This window comes from Uloborus diversus, chromosome 6, assembly GCF_026930045.1.
Source record: "Uloborus diversus isolate 005 chromosome 6, Udiv.v.3.1, whole genome shotgun sequence".
Lineage (NCBI taxonomy): Eukaryota > Metazoa > Arthropoda > Arachnida > Araneae > Uloboridae > Uloborus > Uloborus diversus.
The window spans coordinates 97,051,105-97,060,822 of record NC_072736.1 but is presented as its reverse complement, the minus strand read 5'-3'; the positions used below and the strand labels follow the sequence as shown (position 1 = coordinate 97,060,822).

Sequence of the window (9,718 nt, the reverse complement as noted above, 5' to 3'; positions counted from 1 at the left end):
TTCCGGTGTTAAATTTGACATTTTATTTGAACTATTGCCTTTTAAAATTAAAATCATGTAAAACTTATGTTCAGCTTGCAGACTTTTTGCTTCTTCAAATATTTGGCGATGTTTGTTTAAAGTTTAATCCCTTCTGTTTACTGGAATTTTAATCCTTGACAGTATTCTAAAGACCATGAGCTTCAGCTTCTTATATTATTGATTTATCAGAAAGGTATTTTTGAAGGATTTCTAGCTATTTGCATGAGTTGAATACATAGATTTATTTATTCAAAATATCTCCTACTTGTGACAGTTTCAATTTAATGAAAAATCATTCATTTTAACAGCAGTGTTTAACACGCTACTTAGATATTGGAAAAAATAAAAAGTATCACAAAACTATTCTATGACATCATGAACAATATGATTGCAGTGAACTATTTCTTACTTTCATTTTGATTAACATCATTTGTTTTTATTTAAAAAAACCCGTTTGTGTCATGATTTTCTATCGCGCTTTTTCGTTCTAGGCGTCTTTAATGTTTTGTTTATATATTGGTATTTGCTTGTGTTAAGGAATTTTTGTATTGTTTCTTTTCAGCTTATTTAAAAAAAGAATTAGATTCTAACTTTTTTTTTTTTTTACAACTAGAAAGTATAAAATAAACACTTTTAATACTTTGCAAATTTGATGGAAACACTAACAAAACTTGACATTATTTCAAGAACATTAACATGTTTTGAGTAAAGAATAAAAATTTTCTAGGATCTGTCGTGCAAGGTTTGCGCAAAATATTTTAAAAAAGACTACCTGTAATGTATTTCCACTCGAATCATGTAGTGATGTGTAGTCGAGGGGAAGAAGCGTCCCATACTTTATCGGCAAACAAACTCCCCTCCCCATACTTTTTAAAATTTTACTACCTGTGTTGTGCCACTTTTTTATTTCCCTAACTTATGCTTTGATCTGTGAGCATTCCCTCGTCGATTTTTCAGGATGACGTTACTAATGTTATGTACTATGGAATTTGGATGCACACATAACACCCAAAAAATCCTGGCCAAAATCAAGTCTTTGGGAACTTTTATTGTGGCAGGACTGTCATTTAAAAATTTTTTCTTAATTAAATGTGACAAAAGATATGGGGAACTCATTTCACATTGAAAAACAACAAAAACCACACCCACATTATGTAAATACACTGCTTTATCAAAGTCTGTACAATCACTATAGCCTCTTCTACCCCATAAATGATAGGCCTGCGTTCAAGGGCAGATCCAGCTTCTTGTTTAAAAGGGGGTCTAAGTCATTTTTACCTATAAATGAGGGGTTTAGAGACTTTTTTTCGAAATATAAACTTTGAAATGCAGCTGTTACCATGGTCACTTACAGACCAACGGAGGGGGAAGGGGCTCATGATCCCATCTAGTGTGCCTGTGGTTAGTCTTCATTAAAATGAATTAGTTTAATCAAATTTATAATTTGAAAAAGCATTAAAGTTAGAACAGCAGTCAAAGGTGCCTTAAACACAGTAAGTTTTTGTTAAGGAGAGAAATTCTCAATTTACTGAATGAAACTTGATGTTTTAACAGATGATTAAATATCAGCATGCACAAGCACATGTAACTGCCTGCATCCTATTGAAAGGGGACGTTAGGCATTGTCAAAAAATTGCAATAGAGCCTCGAAAGTTCGAGGTTCTGCTTAATCCGTGGTGCTTCATTTATATTTTAATTTATATTTTTTAATAGCTAAAAATATGATTTTCATTAAAATCTAAAAATATGATTTTCATTAAAATCTAAAAATATTTTGCTGCTGTAAAACTTATAGACTACTTTCAGCAAGTAATAACAATACATTGAGTAATTGAAGATGTTTTGGTTGCCTTGCTCATATAAATGCATTGGGATATCGAGAAAAAATTTGGTTGAAATTCATCTAAAAGCGATTGAAAGGAAATGTATATTGAAGTTTCAGTGATAATTTTTTTCGTGAAGACAATAGTTCCATTTCTTGATGCAAGGAAGTAAAAGGTGCTTCTCCTTATGTCTTCCAAGCTATGTCGAAAAATTTTCTGGATAATACGAGCTTTCAGTAATCAAGGGTGAGGTGAGCCCCAATTACCTCGGATTTTCGAGACACCACCAAATTTTCTGACTCGTGTGATAACATTTTTGCCGATAAGGAGTTTTTCGGGAAGTTTGATTGATCTTCCCTTGAGGCAGCCGTTACAGCTCTCCTTAATGATGAGAATATGAGGAGATCAATTTTAAAATTCTTTGTCTGAAAAGAGGATAACTGTTCTAAGAATTCCTTTTTAAAATAGGAACAGCAAAAGTAAGACAATCCCTAAAAAATCTCCATTCGAATACATACAACTCTTTAAAACTTCATGGAATAAGAGCACCAGTCCTTACAAAGCTCTATTAGAGTAGAACGTAAAGGCAACAGTATCTCAATATTGCCATTATAATTAAAAAATGTCCATCAGGATGAGAACAAGTCTAAAGACAGCAAGATGTTCCTAAAAAAGAAGCACACTCCTTAAAAATACAAAAAAAACAAAGTATAGATAACTGTTCTCGAAAATTCATATTAGAATAACTATAACTCCCTAAAAATCCATAAGTATGAAGACTATCATCTATACAAATCCTCATTGAAATAAGAGCAAAAGTTGCTAAAATTCCTCATGGGTAAAGAGCACATTTCTTAAGTTTGTGTTAACAGTAGGATAGGCTGATTTTTTTAGAAATTATTTGTCATAGTGCGGAAAAGTTATGCAATAAGGCAGCAGTTCCCAAACCTTTTGAGGTACGGAACCCTTAATGCTTCACTTACACTTCAAGGAACCCCTAAGACAAAATGCTATCTATCTGAAAGTCAAATGATAAATAATAATCATTCACTATCATAATTACTTCTATATAGGAGAAACTATTAGGTTTGAGAAATTTTTCATATTTTGACACATTAGCCAGTTTTAAGTTGTGTCCAACCTACTTTAAGCATTTTTCGAAGCTATCTGTCTATGTATCTGCGTCTACATGTATTTGACTGATTTTTTATGGGCATTCCAACTCAAAGCGTAAAGCATGGAATCAGACAAAATTTTTTACACATTTGCAATCCCTATTGCTCTGCATACATAACATTGAAAGCGTACAATATAGATGTTTTTTGTTCCAGTTAGAAAAAAGCTTCAGTTCGCCAGGAAATTCATACAATCTCCTAAAAATTGCGGAAAGCCAGCATATTTCTGCTTGGAAAAGTAGTTATTTGTGTTAACTACTTTTACTGTTTCTAATATCAATAATATAAATATAGCTGAATAGTCGTAACTGGATGGGATGAAACTTGATAAAACTACTGTAAGAGCTAAGGGGAGAATTTGCTTCAAATCACATGGAGTTTTCTTTGTTATGCTTGTATCACGATGCAAAACACTATGACGACTACAACTACGATCTGGCGTGGCATTTTAAATCCTTGGTATTTTTTTTTCTTTTTTTTTTTAAATTTTTTTATTAATTTACTGTGGAAAATAATTTTTGCAATAACTTAACTTGTGGCAGAACCCTTCTCATCATTCTACGGAATCCTAGGGTTCCGCGGAACACACTTTGGGAATCGCTGCAATCCCCAAAGCAGAATACTACTAAATTCTGGGTTGTCCTATTTTGTCCACCGCGGAAAAAACCGCTTGGAAATCCTGGGAGAAACTGTCCCGGACAAAATGTCATTTGGTCCATTTTGTCCACTTCATCAGTAAAAACTGGAAGTTTAAAATTAAAAATTTGAAGTTTGAAAATAATAAATAATTATATAGATTTTTCCTATTCAAGTAATATTTTAATATAAAAATAGCATACATAAATCTAAACAATTGATGGTAAATTATTTTAAAGTGAAAATAAAAAAAAGTAAGATCTGTTGAAGTTTATGTAAGTGTGTTAATAAATGAAATGAGTGTTAAAATAAATTATAATGCATGTAATAGCATTTATAAAACAAGCACATCAGCTGTAAATTTTATGGTGTTTACCTGTGATGTGGATGTTCATTGCCCATAAGTGCATTCATAAAATTAAAAAGTAGCAATAAAACGTTTTTAAAGGTTTGAGTTTCAAAGCATTAAAAATCATATTTAAAAAGAAAAGAAAAACTTTTTGATATTAATAAAAGAAATGTTGGCATGAAGTGAAATCTCTTGCAATACAAATGTGATGATCAGCAACAGGATCTGACTAGACTGTTCTTAGTCAATTTATTAGTCCCCAATGAAGATTAATGGGCCTTTTAAAGCTATCTTCCCTCTTGCCTAGTATAGCTCTTCCGGTACATTGTTCTGAGTACCCACAAACCTACTAAAGTACTGGTAATTTTACTTAATTTGTATGACATTAACGTATCAATAAAATATGAGAGTACATAAATATTTTACTATGGGGTGACATCAATAAAAACTCGAAACATTAACAGTTATAAAATATATTTAGTCTATAAATCTTTGTTTTGTATGTATGTCTCCAAGTATTTCATTTGGCTTTCCCATTGAGTTTATTTTTTACTATTGTATATAATTGTCTAATCATGCCGAATAGCATATTCACATTGCTAAATTTTATTACTTTTAAGTAAATCATGATCTAAAACTAGCTGCACCAATGTGTAATTAAAAAGAATTTTAGTTTTATGAAATTCTAAAGCTAATGATTATATTTTAATTAAGTGATTAATTCATAGTAAAATATGTGTTAGAATGATATACTGATATTATTACCAGGGCCGATCCTAGCAGGTGTGCAGTGTGTGCACCGCACAAGGGCGGCCAAAGCAAGGGGCGGCCGCAGACCGCATCATATAGTTCTTTTAATCAAGCAAAATTCCTCAAGAATTTCTCAAAAGATAACTTATAATAAGTCAAATAAATGTGCTGAATTTTAAATGTTCAATTATCAAAGTAAGTGCCGATTTCCCGACAGCATAGAAAAGTTTAAGAAAAATAGATTGTTAGGGAACATTGTGTTAGTTCATTGTCCATTATCATCTACTCTTCATTTGGTTGCATCTTGCATCATTTGGTTGCAAAATTTATGACAGAACCGGTAATCAGGCATGGATACAAGGGAGGGGAGATGTAGGAAATGGCCCTCTCCTGAAGCATGAAAGGAGGCCTTCTAAAAGGAGCACTCAGGGCCCATGGCGGCCACTAATGTTTACCCCTCAAGCTTTTATAGACCTAAACAATGAAGACATATTTTATATATTATATTTAAAAAAAAGCTATACTGATTAGATACTCTCGCAAGCATTTCATGCAACAAATTCTGTTTTCAACAATCGCGGATGCGTGGAGAGACAGTGGAAAATTGCGACTCCCCTGAGAGTCAAACATATATGAATGACAAACTAAAATTTTGTAATTTTCCTCCTTTACAGCATTGTTTTCGAATTAAAATCACGAATGAACTGTCCGGTTTCAGATCAGGGCTCTTGCCTCGGCTAGTAAATTTAAACGTAGCTCCAAAACGAAGATCCAAAAGGATGCCATGACATCCTTGACGAGACTACAGAAGGTTTAAAATGGCGTTTTTAGGACTTTAATTTCGGAAAATTTTGCTGTTTGAACCATCGATCTTAAGGACCCAATTAAATCTCTGATTCTTCCCTTCCAACTTAACGTAATCAAACATAGCCTGAAAATATTGGCTTTAAAATCCAAAATCTGTTTTCAGAGGACAGCCCTTCTTAATGTCATCAAAAATTGCTTAATGACATTTGTCGTATTTCTTTTTCGAAATTTTTGCGATGGAGGGCCCCGAAATCCATTCTCAAACATTACTACCAAAGATAATCTTAATTAGCGTCTTTTGAGAGGCCCCTAATTCCAACCATTCAGTCTGAAATTGACTTCAGTTTCAAAACAGTTCGTGAGGGCACACTGAACCCCCGCCGCTCTTTGTCTCATCGTTATCGAACAATGCCTAAAATACGATTTTGGGACTTCAATTTCTGAAAATTTCTCGAGGAGAACCGCCTGGCTTATGTAACTTTTTACGACGCTAGGACATATACCCATCAATCGTCGAAGTGAGGTGGACAAAAGGGGTCTATAGTTGTGTTTTTCAGATATTAATATCGAAAAATATCCGAAAGATCCGCCGAAGCTTCCCCGTTTTGTTAACATCACCAAAGATAGCATAAAATTGTGCTTTTAGAAATATCCACTTGGGAGCTCCAGAACTCTTAATTCCCAAAAATAGCCTAAAATGGATTTTAGTTCCGAAAAATATTTCGGTTCGGAATATTCTCACGTTTCCCCTATCGTTTTCAAATACAGCCAAAAAATGGGTTTTTGAAACAATAGTGCTGAGAAATTACCGGAGGAAAGTCGCCAGATCCCCTACCGTCACCAAAGACAGCCTAAATTTGCGTTTTAAACTTCAATTTCGAAAACTTTCAATGGGAGATGATTGAATCTCCCTCCCTCCAGCAACGGCAACAAAGATAACCCAAAACTCCTTGTTTAAAACTTCAGTTTCGGGAAATTTTCGGGAAGAGCGCCGATCTTTCCTAAGTTACGGTCACAAAAAATAGCTTCAAATTGATTTCAATTTTAAAAGAATTTTTAGGAGAGAACTCTAACATTACTTTCCCCCTGAAGTTTCGAAAAAGTTCCTAAAATAGCGATATTTCACGTCAATTTCGAAAATTTCTCCATTCATCTTGAACAAACCCGATTTTTTTCTCCTTGCAACCAAACACAATCAAAGATTACTAAAACTATTTTTCACACGCCAATTTTGATAATTTTCTGGGAGCAATCCCCCCCTCCTCTGATTCCCTCTCCTCCGTCCTTTCTCTGGTGTTACCGAAGACAGACTATAAAATGCGTTTTTACGACTAGTAAATTTTGGTATCTATTATTTTCCTCAAAGATATAAATTGTACCTAAGGAGTTTCTTACCATAAAACTTTTCTTCCTTTTTATAAGTTCGTCATTCTCTCTCTTTTTTTTTCTTTTCCAAATTAGAACTTGATATAGAAATTTGAAGGAATATTTATATATGGTCGTCAAAGATTAGTCAAAATATGCAAATTACTCTTGAGGGGCGGCACATGAGGCCTTTGCACACGGGCGGCCGACACCCTAGGATCGGCCCTGATTATTACACCATAACAATAAATTTATGTATGTATAATCGGTTTATTTTTCATTTTGTCCATTTCGTCCAGTTTTGTTCATTTTGTCCAGTTTCTTCCGGCGTCCCGGTATTTTTACAAAAAAGTGGGCAAAATAGCAATCCTGACTAAATTTACAACATACGTCACAGAACAGATGCCTGAGCTGCAGAACAATTCTGTTCAAATGTGGGAAGAAAACTGACAAATTTTCTACAGAAATTCTGCAAGTTTCAGGGAAATTTCTGCAGTGAATCTGCAGAAAATGCGGTACCGAAAATATGCAGAAACCGCAGTGCAGAAAACCTGTAGAAACTGCAGATTGTCTACAAATATCTTCCAGCTCAAGATAGAATTTTGCAGAAATTCTGCAAATTTCTTAAAATTAGGAGAAATTTTAAAATTCTCACAAATTACGATAATTTGGCGGAAAGCTCGCGATGTTGAATTCGATAAGTCCTTTGTTGGACTTTCCTAATCGATCTTCATCAATTGCAATTTCCACCATCCACGTATGTTTTGGAAACATGCCAACATTGAAACACATCCATCACCTGCCGGAAATTGCGCGTCTTGTTTGAGATTTCAATCCCTTCGCATTCAGAAAGTATTTCAATTAATCAAAAAGTTTTGAAATATTTTATTATGTGCAACTCAAAATCGACTCATTTTATTTATTATTTTAGTAATTTATTTGTTTAGTAACATTATTTTAATTGCTCCTTGATGCCTTGTAAAATTGACCAAAAAAAATGTGATTTGACACCTAGGTTTGGATTTTTATAAAAAAATTTATCTTTGTGCTTTCTATGCATTTTAGAAAGCATACATAAACTGTTTTTGGAGAATCTCAATCGGTTTATTTTTGACACCTTGTTAAAGTTTTTTTGATTTTATAGTTTTCATGATCAACTAATTCTCCAAATTCAGTGCTCTTTAACCCAAGATTGCTAGCGCAGGGTATGACACATACCTCTTCGCTTTCAATCAAATTTCTTCTTACCTTTTTTTTGGAAGTGGACGATTCCTTGAGTAGCTGACCCATAGGGCATAACCTTTAAGGGGTAGAAACGGTGGGGACATTCTAAAATTAGTTTCTTTGGAACTGACTTCTACGGGTTTATCATACCCTGCGCGAGTATTTCTGCTACAGTTCTGAACTAAAGTATATGCAATGCTTCCAAGAGACTTAAAATTAAAACTAGGATCTAGTGAAGACTTTGCATCCCCTGCTAAAAAAACAGTCAATGTACAAAAGCTGTACTGAAAACCCCAATATAAAAGACAAATACCAAATTTGTGTGTGTAACAAAAACATTTGCATGGACCACATGACATGCATTTGCAAAAAAATGTAGAAATGAAATGCAAGTCTTTTAAGAATGTATTTTATAATTGTACTCTTTTCTCTTATTTGCATTTTCAACCTTTTTGAAAAAAAAAATAACTCAAAAATACTAAAAAACCTCCTTGGGTATGGATACCCTGCACGAGCACTCCCGTTCGCTTTGGTCACGCGAGCAATCTCGGGTTAATTAGTCATTTGGTTGAAAGCTGTGATGTTTCCAGAAATATCTCATTTCCACAAAAATAAATAGCAACAGTCCAGTTAAAAAAAAAACAAAAAATAAAACTCCTATATGAAACCATTTTGTTTTGGCACCCAATTTGTGGAAAAATGTCACGTTTTTTTTTTTTGTGTACAATGCTTGAAGTACTTGCAGAACAATTTTGGTCAAATGATTTTGCGTTGCAGAACATCGTAAAGTATTCTGCGTTGGGGGCTGCAATAAGGTATTCTAGAACTTTGAAAAAACTTCATAAATTTTTATCTATGAAGATAAATCTCTGAAGATTTTTATCTATGATTATCCACGTCTTGCTGGCACCAAAAAAATGAAAAAAAAAAATCTATTATTTTCCAAAGTAGTATATTTTAAAAATTAATTTCAAATCTAGTTTACTAACGTTCTATTATTATAGAAAATTAAAAAAGGAAATTTTTGTTTATTTTTTTACAGAACTTTAATTTGTAAAGTAAAATTAAATTAGCACTAGTATGTATTACCAGATAATTACATAATATGAGCTTATCACCAGCATAAAATTAAATCAATTTTATTTGAACTGAAATTTTGTCAATTTAAAAATATGCGTGTAAATAAGATCTATTCTATAATAGATATGTTTTTTCCCTGTATATGTTGATTTGGTGGAGCTACAAAATATATTGTTGGTCTGGGAAAATGAAAAATGTGCCTGACAGAAATGCATTTCAAAATAAGAAGTGTAATATTTTTGAAGACTAAAATAGAGCTTGAATGAGAAGGGGACACAAAAAATACAGATTTAGAAAGTTGATTGTCATTAACAGCATCTTTTTGAATGAGAATTCCTATATGCTTCAGAATACAATATGGGGAGCATATTTAACTGGTGTCCCAAATAGAGCAATGGGCAAAATTGAAGCAGCAAGTTCTGGCTGGTTTGGGTTTAGTTTCTCTTGACCGGCAAATTTCTGTAGTTAATGTGAACAAATTGAGAAGT

At 33.1% G+C, this 9,718-nt stretch overlaps 1 protein-coding gene across 1 annotated transcript in view; it reads left to right on the top strand.

Moving 5' to 3' along the window:
• The window catches only part of LOC129224622 (unconventional myosin-XVIIIa-like), a 190,833-nt gene continuing 181,115 nt past the window's right edge, over positions 1–9,718 (top strand). Inside the window, 1 exon segment of the mRNA XM_054859106.1 lies at positions 1–214. The gene's annotated coding sequence lies outside the window, so the exon portion shown is untranslated.